We start from the raw sequence: 14,770 nt of genomic DNA, 5'->3' as shown, positions 1-14,770 counted from the left end.
CATACAGAAAAATGGATATAATGACATCCATCACTAAAAAGACAGCCTTGGATACTAAGCCTTGTTTCTGCTTGAGCAGCACCCTTTGCTATTGCAGAAGCAGTCCTCCACTGCAGGGTGCATTCATCTGGCATTCCACTTCCGTTCATGCCAGACTAATGTCCTTCAATGAGCCAAGAAGTGCCGAGTGCTAGAGGAACATGGTCTGTGACAAAGGACAGCCTCTACAACAGAGGAACAAGGGCACAAGCAGAAAGGATTCAAATCACACTATATTTCACAGACCAATTTTTGCTTCACCTTCCCCAATTTTCAGATAAAACCTTCAGTGAGTTCCCAGCACTTTGCAAACTTCACTCTGAATTGCCAAATTCAATAAGAAAGCAATGAAGCCTACGGGAAAGTGTTCTGATAAACAACTAAAACTTCTGCAACTTGTGAGCCACCCAATTAAATGCAGCAGATTGGTTTCCTTTGCCTTATTGGCTTCCAAGAGTTCTGTAGACCTGTATTAAGGCAAAAAAAAAAAAAAAAGGCCAACATGCCTATGGCTGTATAAATCACATACCAAAATGTAGCTTGTAAGACACACAGATCCATTGCCAGCTTTTCTTCTTTCCCAGTAACCTAACAGCTGCAGTGCTTGTCCTGCTCTTTGAATTTGTAGCCACTGATTTTTTTCTGCTTCATTTTGCCTCTTGATATAGATCGCATACTTCTCCTCTTTCCTACCCAGCTATGCTCGATGCTGTTCTCAACTCAGGTGTGTTAAAAGTTCATTCTCTTCCATTTTTGATCACTTTTTTGACACAATACAGGATCTACAGATGTTCGTGATTGTCCAGTTGGATAACCTGTAGCACAACTAATAGTAGGTTTATCTACATCAGCACTCATCCCCAAAAGAACTGTATTTACTTTTTCAAAGATGCATTAGGCAGGACTATCTAGAACAAAAAGTTATTATTTAATAAATATCAGGAGATACATCCAGATATATCCAACATTTTTCGGCTTGTGACACAGCTCCATGATCCCACCCCATACATGAGTCGTGAAAGAAAAATGTCTATTTTATTTCTGAAATGATATAAATAGACCATATCATGGTGTCAGTCCACATCCCAGTAAAGTATACCCATGCTTAAACTCTGGTTTATCCCTTGGTATTTTAAGACACAGAAATCAAATAGAGTAACAACTGACAACTTCTAAAGATTCATTCAATGATATAATGCCTTTTATTGAGTCAAACCTAGGAGTCAATTGCTTAAAGCAATTCTGCAGCTGATGCAGAAGAAGCTAGTGAGGCACTGTCATGGTTAGCAAGAAACTAATTTTCTAGTAGCACTCATGTGTCTTTCACAAGCTCAAACAACTTGAAGCCCACCAAGCACACTTTACTAGTCATGTATGGTAGTCCATTAAAGATTTGGTAAACCTTCCAGGTTTGCCACATGGATAATTAAGCACAGGCTTCCTTTATACACTGTTTTCTTTTGACTCCTTAGCTAGCCATGAAGTAGCTAACAGGAGAAAGGAAAGGACTAGGCAGGCAGGGCCAGAGACTATAAGCTTCCTTGGGGGTAAAGGGTGCCTTGGGACCTGAAACAGCACCTCTTGTGCTGCTGGTCAATGGCAAAGCCGCTTGATGTCAGAGGACACAGCATCACATGACACCGAGTTGCCAGCTCTGGCTTGAGATATTTTGGGAGATTTGGGGTTAGTGCTTGGGGAGGGTGGAGATCAGGGAGGGGAGTGGCTCAGAGGTAGAGCATCTGCGTGGCATGCAGAAGGTCCCAGGTTCAATCCCCGGCATCTCCAGTTAAAGGGACTAGGCAAGTAGGTGATGCGAAAGACCTCTGCCTGAGACCCTGGAGAGCTGCTGCCGGTCTGAGTAGACAATGCTGACTTTGATGGATCAAAGGTCTGATTCAATAAAAGGCAGCTTCATGTGTTCATGTGAGTGAGCACAGTGGGGATGTGATGCCATAGAGTCTGCCCTCCAAAACTGCCATTTCCTCCAGAGCACTGAACCCCCCCTTTTGAATAGTGAAATGTGTTAAAACAGCATAGGTTGCAGTAGTTTGCAGCTCTCACTTGGTTTAGCACCTTTGCAATTTTGCTTGTAGAAAAGGAAGGCATTTATACTTTTTAATTCAATAAATATTCCCATTGATATCATTTTATATGTGATGCATCTTGTTAAAACAGAAACATGGGTTTGTATTAGTTGAGAAAGTGAGTATTGCATATATTTCATTCTTTCTAAAATTGCTGTTGTTTTTTTTAAAACAATGCCTTCCCTTAGCTTTGGAATTTCTGAATTTTTTTACAACTCTAATCGTGTTCTTGAAAAGTCTGTCCTGAGCCAGGATGATCTTGGACAGGCAGAACTGGGCAGCTCAATTATGTGGAATCTGGGGCACAACTACTTTGGGGAGGGGAAACCTGCTGACACTGTTTTTTTTATCAGGGATTAGAAAAGAGCAAGAGTCCAGTAGCACCTTAAAGACTAACAAAATTTCTGGCTGGGTATGAGCTTAACAAAAAAAAAATTAGTCTTTAAGGTTCTACTGGACTCTTGCTCTTTTTTACCGCTAGTGACAGACTAACACGGCTACCCATCGTGTTTTATCAAGTGTGTTCCTATCTGAAAAACGAGTTCTCGTTTTTTAAGTAGATGCTGTAATGTCACAAATGTAAAAGCCTATTTTTAAAAAAATTGCTAGGTGGGTGAATTAATGCACTATGAAGGGTATTGGCCCCACTCTGACTGTAGCCCTGGTTGGGAGCCAACAGTGGGAAGAGCCTTTGTACCTGCTTGTGGCTTCCACTGCTGTGGGTAACAGGATGCTCAAAACAGGACTGTATAGCTGTAGTAGCAGTACCATGGCAAACCTGTGGTAAATTGCCAGGGCAAACAAACCCTTGATTGATTAACCCTCGATATTGCAGTTTGCATATGACATCTAGATGAAGCAATTGGCATCAGACTGCAAAGCACAAGATCCGTGGAGGACCCTGCTCATCCTACTATTACTATGCACCTTGTTAAAGGCCATGTAAGGAAGTGATTCAGCACTGCCTAATGAAGTATGGCTTTGTAGCTGCTCGGCACATCTGAATGCCAAAACCAAATATCACTCTAAAGACATGGCAACTGTGCATCTAAAAGGACATACCTGTGCCCTGCCATCACAGTGTTCTGCATTTTCTTGCTTCCTGCGCCATAACATTGGCTGTCACTGGTGGGATGGGTAAACACAAATTCTGTGATGGGAAGTTTTAGGTAAGTTCTACTAGATATTATGGAAGAGCAGTGTGGGAGGGTAATTACATATGTGGCTGCCATTTTTGGAGGCAGCTTGTCATTTAGCACAGTTTAGTATGGGTCCCAGTAATCTCCCGAACACCAGTGGCACAAAGATTATGATGAGGTTAAAAATACCACATCTTGGGCCATTTTCAGCCTGGGTTTTGATGTGTCTTAACGGCAGAAATCAGAGAAACCAATTGCTGCACAGACAAAGAACATGAATGGGACATTTAAGATGATTGATAGATAGCAGGTCTATCTGAGTTCGTCAGTAAGATAAATGTGCAAAAAGAAGTCAATAGAGGTTAGTGTCATGTGTATAAGTTCAAATCACATTACCATGAAATAACTGGGAGTGGGGGAAGAGGAATGGAATTTCTAGATGGTTAGTGAGCGTAGTCATGGCTGTGGATACAGGCTGAGCTACAGGTTGGGCTCTGGCCTACCGAGGCGGGAAGGATGTGGGGAAATATGAAAACATCAAGCCCTCTGGCCTCCAGAAACCCCTTATACTAACTCCAGAATCTGAACTGCCTTCAGGTTTTACAAGTCTGTTACTGTCAGGATTACAAATGAAGTATAAATGTTTGTATCTAAAAAGCAGTTGATGACATCAACAAGATTTGGATATTCCTACAGAAGTGTCAATTGCTTATAATCATGTAGGAGTCTTGATATAAATCTGGCTACTGGAGGTTTACACAAGGGATCACAGCGTGAATGACAAATCAGATATATACACATTCGGAAAAGCCTTCATTTTTGCATCATGGGCTTCAATTCCAAAAGCAGTGCTTCTGAAGCAACCATTTTCAGCTTATAAAATGCAAATCCTCAGTGGTTTTTAAATTATAGGCTGGGGCTGCAGATCTAGAGGTGATGTTTTCCTTAGGAGAAAGGAGACTGCCCCAGCACAAGAAAGCCTTCCCCAACAGAAGAGTTTGCAACAGTGGAAGGGTCCATGTGCTAGATGAAGGCACCCCTTCTTGTGGAATGTATTGATGGGATCCAAATCTATATGTTTAAACGGTAGTGTGAACTTCATGTGTGAATGAAGCAGCAATAAGACATATCTCAAAAGAGCTGAAGGGGTGAAAGAAAGGGAGGAAATATTGGTAACACTACAGAAAGGAGAATCTAAAGGAAAATGTGAGTTGAAAACAAGATTACTCTGGGAACATTATAAAATCTGATAAAATACAGTTATTCAAGCTCTCCTTAAACAATACACACATGAAGCTGCCTTATACTGAATCAGACCCTTGGTCCATCAAGGCCAGTATTGTCTACTCAGAGCAGCAGCGGCTCTCCAGGGTCTCAGGCAGGGGTCTTTCACATCATCTACCTGCCTATGCCCTTTAACTGGAGATGCTGGGAATTGAACCTGGGACCTTCTGCATGCCAAGCAGATGCTCTACCACTGAGCCATGGCCCCTCCCCATACTATATGCATCTTAAACTCTAGATTTACAAATAAAGAGGCAAGGTAAAAAATGTTAAGGCTTTAAAAAAACATTTTTTCACAGGGTAGCATGACAGTAAATCATGCCAAATAGCCACAGATAAAAGAATCTTGGAAATGTCTGAAGTCACCATTTCATCACATCGTTAATATTTTTCTGTTGAGCATATTAGTTCCACAGACAGGAGTCCCATAAGGAGTCCAATAGGATTTGAGGTTGTCCACAAATTAAAGCACTTCTAAAAATACGCATTTTAGTTACTTAAATTTTTATACTCTGCCTTCCTGACCATCAAATGGTGGCTCCAGGCAATTACAAGTGAAGATGTTAACTATATCACACAAACATATTAAGATGTTATTAAATACTAAAAGACAAAAAAGGCCCCAAATCCATTGCACGTACTCAGTTACACAATCATCAGTTCAGTTGTCCTCAAAAGCCTCTTTGAACAAGAAGGCTTTTTAATGTCTCCAGAATTGTGAAAAATGGGGACTCTGGGAGTTTACTCCAAAGAATAGGCACCAGGCCAAAAAGAAACACATTAAAGCTGTGGTAGATCTCATGGATTTCAGGGATGAAGAACTTAAACCCTGATAGGATATAAATTAGCACAGGAATTGATGGCAGGTGAGAGGGTCGGTCCTTCAGGTATGTGGGCCCCAGGACATGTACGGCTTTATATGTAAGAACCACCATCTTGAGGTTGACCAAAAAGACAATAGGCAGCCAACAGCATAAAATTAGCGTGATATGATCACACTTCCATCATGGTTTAGTTAGTATATGAGCAGCTGTATTCTGTACCAAATGAAGCTTCTTCTTGCATTGTTCTGGAACAGCTGGGAGTTAACATGCCATTTCCATCTTATGTGTGTCCATGCAGTAATTTTACTAGTGATTTTAAAGGTTTAAATCCTCTCAGAATGCTCCTTCTCAAATTTGCATCAAAGTCAACACCAATGGCGTACAATTCAACCCGTACCACCATACCTATCAGTCCCAGCAACAACAAAGGATAAAATACTCCCATCACCAGTATTAGGATAAATATGAAAATGTTTTGCCTAAGTGTTTCCTCACTTGGGAGTGACAAGGTGGTCCAACAGCATTTACAATAGAGTTGATTTCAGTATGGTATGGTCTTTCTTCTCTGTGAGCAAAACTAAGAGGAACCAAGAAACTGTCCCTTAAGTCACTGGCCAGGAGAAGAAGTAAAGCTTTTATGAAACTTTCAGAATGTGCAGTGGAAGGCTTAGGATAGTAAATCAGCCTTTCCCACATCAACCACATCAGAAAGCAGTATATTCTCAAGCTGTGGCTATGTGGAAGTTCCATGTGCATTTTGGAGCTTTCCTGGAGCTTTAGATCTGCATGAAAGATGGTAGAGCACACTGAATACTAACTGTTCTATAAAGGATAAATAGCAAAATTTCCTGCATACATAGGTTGGACTAAGCTATTCAATTACAAAACAGTGGGGAGGTTAAAACTTACAGCCTATGACATCCTGCCCTATGGTGAAAAAATATGAAGCCTGTCTCCACTCTCAACTAAAATTATAGGAAGAGTACTTTCCCTTATTCAAGGGAGGAGATTTCAGCCAATGTAACCTTCTCATTACAGATGTGTGCACTGCATCTCATGCCATTTCTAACTGACCCTCAGGAGCAGATTTTTCGGGAGGCAGAGCAGGAAAGAGGAAATTGAAATGATGCATTGTCAAAAAAGCTCTATTGACAGGTTTTTTAGATCCAACCCATGGTAAAATTCTCACAATGGGCCGGCACTTCAGATGACTGGTTGCTCATGCAACCAGTATGTCCCTATAGGTCAGCTGTCCATAAGCCATCCACAAATAAGTATTTGCATAGGTGATGAAGATATGCATTTCAGTCATTATCTTTCTGTGCCTAGTTGTTTAGCATTGCATCCTCAACAAACACATCTGCACAAATCGGGTCATCGGGATTCGTTTCCATTTACTTCCCACATCTTCTTGATTTCTAAAATGATCCTTCATGTTTTCCAAGTGAAAGGCGAGCAGTTCAAATGACTTTCTGAAAAGGGAGGAGGGAGATTTGGTTTCCTGAGTTTCAACAGATGTCATACTTAATTGGTTGTGAAATAAACCAGAGCTACTTTCAGCCTGGTTTCCTAGTTTGAGCTGTACAGAAACATTCAAACGTGCATTCGCCTCCTGTTTCCCTACAAAAGGGGATGTGGTGTGAGAATCCAACTTCCCAAAAGGTGCAAAGTAACACTCATGCTGTATGTATTCCTTTATATAAATAAATTAATTACATTAATTAAACAGAAGGCAAACTTTTGGCTTATTATGATACATTAAGAAATATAACAATTTGGGACTACATTATGGCATCCCAAACATTATGGCTGATTTTAGCCATCTGGAATTTGGAGCATTCCCTTGATACTTTGAATGGACAGCAAGTTTTACACCTGCAGTCTTCAGCTGTACCTTATTTCCTTGCCCATACCTCAGTGTTCTCCTTTTATCAGACTGTCCTTTGTGCCAGCATAGTCTGATAAAATCAAATCATTTCAGTATCATTAAAGTATGATCATTCAAAAACTCTCTTTCAAGCCTGAGTGTATGACACCTGGCAAATGCCAGCCGGATACAAATGCGCATATAGTGAACTCTTTCTAAAAGGCAGACCAAAATAAAAGGTGATCCATTCTGTGTATTGCTGTTTCTCATCCTTATAATTAGATGAGCTCTGGATTTTCTTGGTAAAAGACAACGCGTGCAAAGCATATAACCAGTTGTCCCATATTAAAAACAGAAATGCTGTTTCTGGAAGTCTGAGAAAGTTTTCAGGAGAACTACCGCAAAAAAATAACAATAATATTTAGCATTTATAGAGCACTTTTAAATGCTCAGAATGCTTCACATGCATTATCTTGTTGTAACAAGAACCCTCTAAGGTAGTGCAGGATTATTATTTCCATATGGCACATTAGAGGCTGGAGTCGAAAAAGAGTGGCTTGCTTAGATCCACCTAGTGAATTCATGGCAGAGGTACGATTCCAAGTGGGGAGCCCAGCTCTCCAAATAAAATGTGCTCCTGCTACAGGCAAGGTCAAATGTGTTCCATTCACCTGTGACAATCCAGCTGAGCAATATTTGTTCTTTTAGTTTAGACATGGAACCTGAGTCTCAGCAGTGAGAGGACAAAGCTTTAATCCCTAGGAAAAATTCAAATTCCCCAATTGCATGAAAAAAATAATCTGCTCCTGAAGTCAGAATTTAAAAAAAATCAATCAGGGAAAAATACTTTCTTTACTCTTAACCCCAGGATCTCTAATACTGAGAGATGTTTACAGGTCTGACTTTCAGCAGATGACCTCTCTTGTTTGTTCATACATGTTTTCCAAAATATAAAAGTGAAATAGAGTCCCAAGGGCACTGTACTTGAAAGGTTATGAGAGTTAGAGATTTTAACCATGCCTGCCAAATCAGCAGATGGCTTGTGATTATAATTATATGCATCAATAAAACGAATAATCTTACAAAATTTGAATTTCTACTAAAGTAAGGGATTTAATAAGCAGATGCAACAGAATGCATTTTCTTTAACCCTTTTTTGCAGGCAGTGCTAGTCCACATTCAGAGAAGATAAAGCTCTGTTCAAACAAGTTGACCATAAACGTAAAGACCCTGCATTTTTCTGTTGCGCAGTGAGGGCTCTTTTGACAAATGTGGACTGCGCTTACATTCCAGTTAAGAACAGACACAGGACTACTTTACAAACTTTGTTTTCTAATGTGGTAAAAAACATGATTTGTGCAACATTTACGCTGTCAGGCAAAAGAAACAAACAAATCCCTGATCACTAGTTCTAAAATTACATCCAGTAAAGTTTGCATAGTTTGCTATCTACATTGATAAGTCTGTTTCTGTGTTCAAAAACAAGGGGGGTTTGTTTCACTAAAATAAAACTTTTTTTTGGCGCAATATATTAATTGACTATCTACACTGGGTGAAAATATAAATATTGATTTCTGGTATTACTTTGTTATTAAAGTTAATACAAAACTTGGATTGGTAACAAGAGTTTATGCACACATATTTATATGTTAGATTAAAAATGTTAAAATATTAACTAATTAGACACACAGTATACACAATTTAAACAACTCTACTCAGGTGTACTATCCCCTTTATTTAATGGGGCTCACTCCCAGGGAAGTGTTCTTAGTATTGCACCCTAAAGCTGTACTTCCTTTACAGCAGGATTTACTTCTAAGTAAACATGCATACAATGGGGCTTTGCGGCTGCCCTTCTATGCACAGGTACTTGAGAGTAAGCCCCATGGGTAGTTCACTGGAGCTTACTTCTGAGTAAACACATTTTGAATCAGGCCACAAGACACAAACACAGAAGAATACATTTAAGTAGCGTAGCTATTCTTGTAAGCACAAAGTATATTTATAAAATTTTATTTGCAAATTGGTTTACGTTATAATTAACGGACAAGAATTGTGGAAAAAAAGATTTTAAGAGATAAAATCTCATTTAAATGTTTGATTATACTGGACATTGTAAATACTGGTTAGCAACAAGAAAGAGATACAGTTTTTGAGAATCAGCTGCAGGTAAGGCAGAAGAGCATTTGATTATTTCTACACTGTGGATGTTTTTACTTGAGAGTCAACAGAGCCACTACTCTGTATCACGTAAATCCGTTTTAGTACAAGGATTATTGACCTGATGGCCCATAACGGTGGCTTTGGTATCAACAATGCAGATGCACTACATACATCCTGAAAACTATGGTCTGTGTTTGTACATTTTAATACAATATTATATTATAGGAACAAGTTTCCCATTACAGAAAAGATTAAAAAAAATAACTCTAGGCAGCTTTGGAGAAATTATTAACTTTCAGAGACATTTCATTTTAGATACAAACCCTTTGTAAATACTCAGCGAAAAATTATTACACAACTACAAATCTGCTGTGTGATCATTCATGAAAATAAGTTATGCAAGTATATCTGTGATCCGAGAAACTTATAGAAATATACATTTGTAATTATTTTGTTTACTAGAGGACACTTAAGCATGTGTACCGCAGTCAGCATTTTTCTCAGGATATGCAAGTTCTCTGATTTCCAGACAGTACTACCTATTGGAAAGCAACAGTTTGTAATGGGAATATTGGTAAAAGGTCCACTTTGAATGATAAACCTTTGATGTAACTATAAATCTAGTTTTGTCTTAAAGATTATGTTCTGCAGACAGCAAAATACTCTATAGTTGAAGTTTAGTTCAAGTGATTATACTCTTAAAACTCAGAATGCTACTTTTTTACATTTTTGAAGTTCACAGTAATCTGCATACATGAATTTTACATGTAAAAAGGTGGGAACCTCAGTACGCACAGCTATTCTCTATCTACTCAATCAGATACCTGCACAGAGATTTTGATTTCAACTCACTGAATGGAATATGTGTGATACTATGTGCTAATACATGGGTACAGTGCAATCCTAAACAGAATTACATCTTCTAAGACCACTGACTGCGAGGGATTTAGAAAGCTTAACTCTGTTGAGAATTGCAGTGATAGCAAGCTTTAGCTTCGGAGACGGGTGCCTACAATTCATTTGTAAAAGGTTATTCTAGGAACATGTACGAAGTATTTGGCAACCTTTGGCTTCTGAAATTAAAATATGGAAAACCCTGAGTTAGAAATAGTCAAATAAATATGCAAGGTCACACAGAATTCAATATACTGATGTCAGCTGGTACAATTGGGCTGCTTGGCTAAAAAGGGGTTTCTTTTTGCCATCGTATTTTTAGAGTGGCATGCTTTGTCCCAGATATAAGATGATTAAATGTTGGCAGTTCTTACTCATGAAGGAGTAGACTGTGCCTGTCTGACTTTGGGCTATGTACACACTTGGGGGGGGGGAATGTAACCCCCCCATCCAATCAAAGTCTGACAGGCATTTCTACAGTAACATTGTTATACTGCATGTTTTTTTCTTGTTGCAGTGTGATAGCTTGCACTTTTATTTCACCAAGAACAACCAACATATAGCTATCTGCATGGTTGGACAACGGATGGGTATGCACACATAATCACTTTCATGATAACTGTCAAAGGTGCAAATGCAATGCTGTAATAACCACTTGATGATGCTTAGTATATCTCCAATGAATTATACCTGTAAGTAGGCATTCAAACTTGCAAAGGCATTTAATGCAAATTATAAGATTCCAAAGTTCTAGCTGAAACTTCATGCTCTCTGCTGAATTAAAGATGGCGTCCTAGATACATTCAATTACTTTACTGAAGGCTGGATTTTTGTTGTGGTAACAACAAATAGTCATATTGTATGCTACTTTATTGAATTAAACAAACGTGTATCATGTTACTGTGATACAAACAATTAAGAACATATGGTAAAATCATCACTACTGACTTGAGCTTGTTCACACTTTTCTCACTTAACTGTCCAAGCAGGAGAAATTGGAGGTGTAAAGTACAGGTGTAGAATAACCTGGTACTTTTCACATACAAATTACTAATCCTGCTTTTAACATTGCTAACGATTGACATCCTAGAGAGAACATATACTCTTTGAGACCAATAGAAGTTCATCTAATGTAAATGCCATATGCAAATACTAGTTTTTCTTTCCCTCTTACCTATGTCAAAGTTCCTGTTGACTTCATTATGGTCTGGATTACAGTTTTGTGCTGCAATGTTAAACACATGAAGTTGGGAGTAACTTTTCTCACTTCTCTCTAAAACAAACATGTTTTCAGTGAGGTTTTCTGAGTTGACCTCAGTGGAGTAGGAGAAGTTTAGTTAAGCAATCTGATTATACAAACATACATTTAAAAATCACATTAACAAGTACTGTGTTTCCCAAAATCTAATAACTTCCAAATCATAAAGGGAAAATAATGTAATGCAGTATTGCAAAATCAGATCATCAGATCTTTATATGTCAATTATCAAAGAGAAAGAATGTTCTCACTTTTATCAATGTTATGTTCATAATTTAACACAACATCTGAGATCTCTTACAATTATAACTTGCAGCTTAATTCCATCTCCCACTTCTGTGAATATAAAGAGAGAAGCATGCAGAAAACATTTGAGATACACAGTGGGACTTTTTTGCCACTTCCTGTTGCCCTTTTTTCTGGAAAGAAAAAAAGGAGACGTGTATGGAAGGAATGATTTGATCAACTAAACTCAGAAATTCAAGGTAAACATTCAAACAAGACATACACTGTCAAACAGACATAGCAGCTACCCCCACCCCTTTTATTTAAAAACAAACAAACAAAACAACAGCTATGGTTGTTAATCAACACATCCTCACAGCTTTCCTTTTATTTTCAGCAAAAGCAAGTGGACAAATGAAGAAAAAAAGACACCATGATTTAATGCTCTGGCTGCTGTCTGAAAATCCAAAATGATAAAAAGCTTCATTTCTGTACACATGGTTCTAAATGCCATGCCATTTATTCAAGTGAATAAGCATCTGGCAAGTAGATTGAAATTTGAAATGAATACACTGTTTTTTCTATTACGTATCTTGAAAAGATTCTGGTGTTGCAAAAAGGTAGAAAGAGTAGAACTTGTGAAATTGACAATATGAGGAGTCATCTGGGTTGGTGGTTATTGTATTTAGATGTACATAAAAGCATTTTTCTCCACATCATGCTCGTAAGTCACAGCAACATAACACTCACTGAATGTCCCATTCCACTTTACTTTAGAAATTCAAAACTTTTGTAAGGTTGACAAGAGAGAGAATAAAGGCACTGATTCCAAAAACATTTCCCCTGTTCTGGAGGGGCACAAAAGCAATCCCTTCATTATGACCTACTTGTCCAAAACAGACTTTCAAGCCTATGGTTAGGCTAAGATTTGCTCTACTTTCTCCCTAGGGCATAATTGTCAGACTGACTTACCGTGTGCCTTTTAGCCTTTGTTCTGCCTCTCGCGCTGACATCAGGGAAGCAGTGATGTAGAATAAAGCAGGGGTGGGCTAGGTTAGTCCAGTGTTTGTGTCGTTGTGTGGTGTGCAGGGACACTCTGTGATACTCTAGTGAGCTGCTAAGCTTTTTTTGTAGGCTTTGTGTCATTTACTTAACGACCAATCTCATTAGCTGCCAGGGTACAATGGGCTGATGCATTTTCTATGTACATACTCTACACAGTGACCCTCAAGGTTGCCGAAGGTCTATTTAATCAGTCAGATGCTGAATATATTTGCAGTAAATCACTACAAAAAATATGAGACCACAGAGGTATCTCATGAGGATTTAATATTTCTTGGGAGTCTGCTCATGGGGAAGAAGCAGCAAATTTAAGTACCACCAATGTGAGGAATGGAACAGGACATTCAGAAAGGTTTGCACTGGTGACCTTTAATAATTACGATAACTTTGAAGACCCTGCATGTTCCTGTTATTTCCTCCATCCAGTTCATGCTTCAGTGTAATCACATTATCACAATGAAAGCCCTTTAACTAACAGCAAAACAACAAGATGAGCAGCCTTTCACAGGTTGGCAAAGGTGTATTTCCCTCCCGCTCTTTCCAGGCAACCTCAGAGTTGGCATCCATGTATTTCTGCCCTCTCTTCAGTTACAAGGCATAAACCCTTTTAACTCCTATGAAAAATGAAATGCTGAAAAGCTCTCTGAATGACGACAGCTGTCCATAAGTATCAGGGAGAGTTCTATTGTCCAACTTGTCCCTGGATAAAATGAATACTTTACAGCAGAGGCTGTTCAGCTTGGCTAAAGAGTATGGGGAGAAGGGGAGGAGGTCACTGGAGATTTCGCACACTAATTTAATCTGGGAAAAGGACAGGCACTGCATCTCACTTGAACAGACTGGCGGCAATCTGGGCTCTCACAGAACTATCTCCTTTTGCCTGTGCTCTATTTATTCCTTATCTCTGTTTACCAACCGCTAGGTCCCTTTCATTCACACCACGAGGCCGTTCTCCTACTATCAGTCAGCAGCTGACACTGTGGAAGAGCCTCAAAGGCAAAAAAAGGGATCAAAACTAAACCAAAGCTGTATAAACAATGCAGCAGTAGAAGTAAATGCATAAATCCTAATTCTTAACCCAACCCACAGGGTGCGAACAGAACCTTTATAGTAAATCCAACAAACCCACCACAGTGAGCTATGGGCTACAGAGGAAAAAGGGAAAGCCAAATATCATTCATGAAATCATCGTCTCAGGCACAAACACTCACAAATGCACACATTTCACATGCTCAACATGACATGCATTATAATTGCTTTACTGTCCAAACTTTATCAGTCAGTGCATCCATCTGGAAGTAACAATGGTAACATTGGCCTAGCTATATGTGGTTAAGAAGTATGGAAAGTTAAGGAAAACAGAGCAATTAATCACAAGTCTCAAAGTTTGGGTAACTTTATTTATCGCTAAATTGTAAGCATAGATTAAAAATAAGATGGGTGCAGTGACAGAATACCCTGAACAATATTTTTGTAATTTGAATTCTTACTTAAATCATTTTTATGTGAAGTAATTTGTCAATGCACGCCTTAGTTGTAGGTATCTTAACTTTTTGTCCAATAGTTAAACAAAGATCATTTGACAATCATGTTTAATTTCTGTAAAACTTATTTGTACAGTCAATATGGAAGTAGGGAAGGAAAGACTGTACCATTTCCTATAAGCACAGTAAAAATGAAAAAGGTAGATAAGCCTTTGCTGGCTTTGTGATTCTGGGTGACCTCTGACCTCTGAATTTGGATTTTGTATATGAAGTGTTTACCTTGATTAGATAGATATAACACTCTGAAAGATTAAACAGTTCATGAGCCCTTCATTGTGTTACTCTGGTAGATATATGAACCCAAAATGTGATTTAAGGAATAACTTCAGACTTTCAAAGTTACATAAAACAAAGTTAAAACACAAGTCACTATAATGAGAAGGAAGC

At 38.7% G+C, this 14,770-nt stretch overlaps 1 protein-coding gene across 8 annotated transcripts in view; it reads right to left on the bottom strand.

Moving 5' to 3' along the window:
* ST18 (ST18 C2H2C-type zinc finger transcription factor) overlaps positions 1-14,770 on the bottom strand; it is a 220,013-nt gene that overhangs the window by 129,938 nt on the left and 75,305 nt on the right. For 2 of the 8 annotated variants that reach the window (XM_056854241.1, XM_056854240.1), the window contains exon 2: positions 11,469-11,519. The exons of 1 other annotated variant lie outside the window; for it this stretch is intronic. The gene's annotated coding sequence lies outside the window, so the exon portion shown is untranslated. Of the gene's footprint in view, positions 1-11,468; positions 11,520-12,749; positions 12,857-14,770 lie in introns of those variants that run through there. 5 more of the 8 variants (XM_056854236.1, XM_056854237.1, XM_056854239.1 and 2 more) reach the window with 3 other exon arrangements.

Source organism: Euleptes europaea, chromosome 8 (assembly GCF_029931775.1).
Source record: "Euleptes europaea isolate rEulEur1 chromosome 8, rEulEur1.hap1, whole genome shotgun sequence".
Lineage (NCBI taxonomy): Eukaryota > Metazoa > Chordata > Lepidosauria > Squamata > Sphaerodactylidae > Euleptes > Euleptes europaea.
Note: the sequence above shows the minus strand (reverse complement) of the source record. Positions and strands in the feature narration are given on the sequence as shown.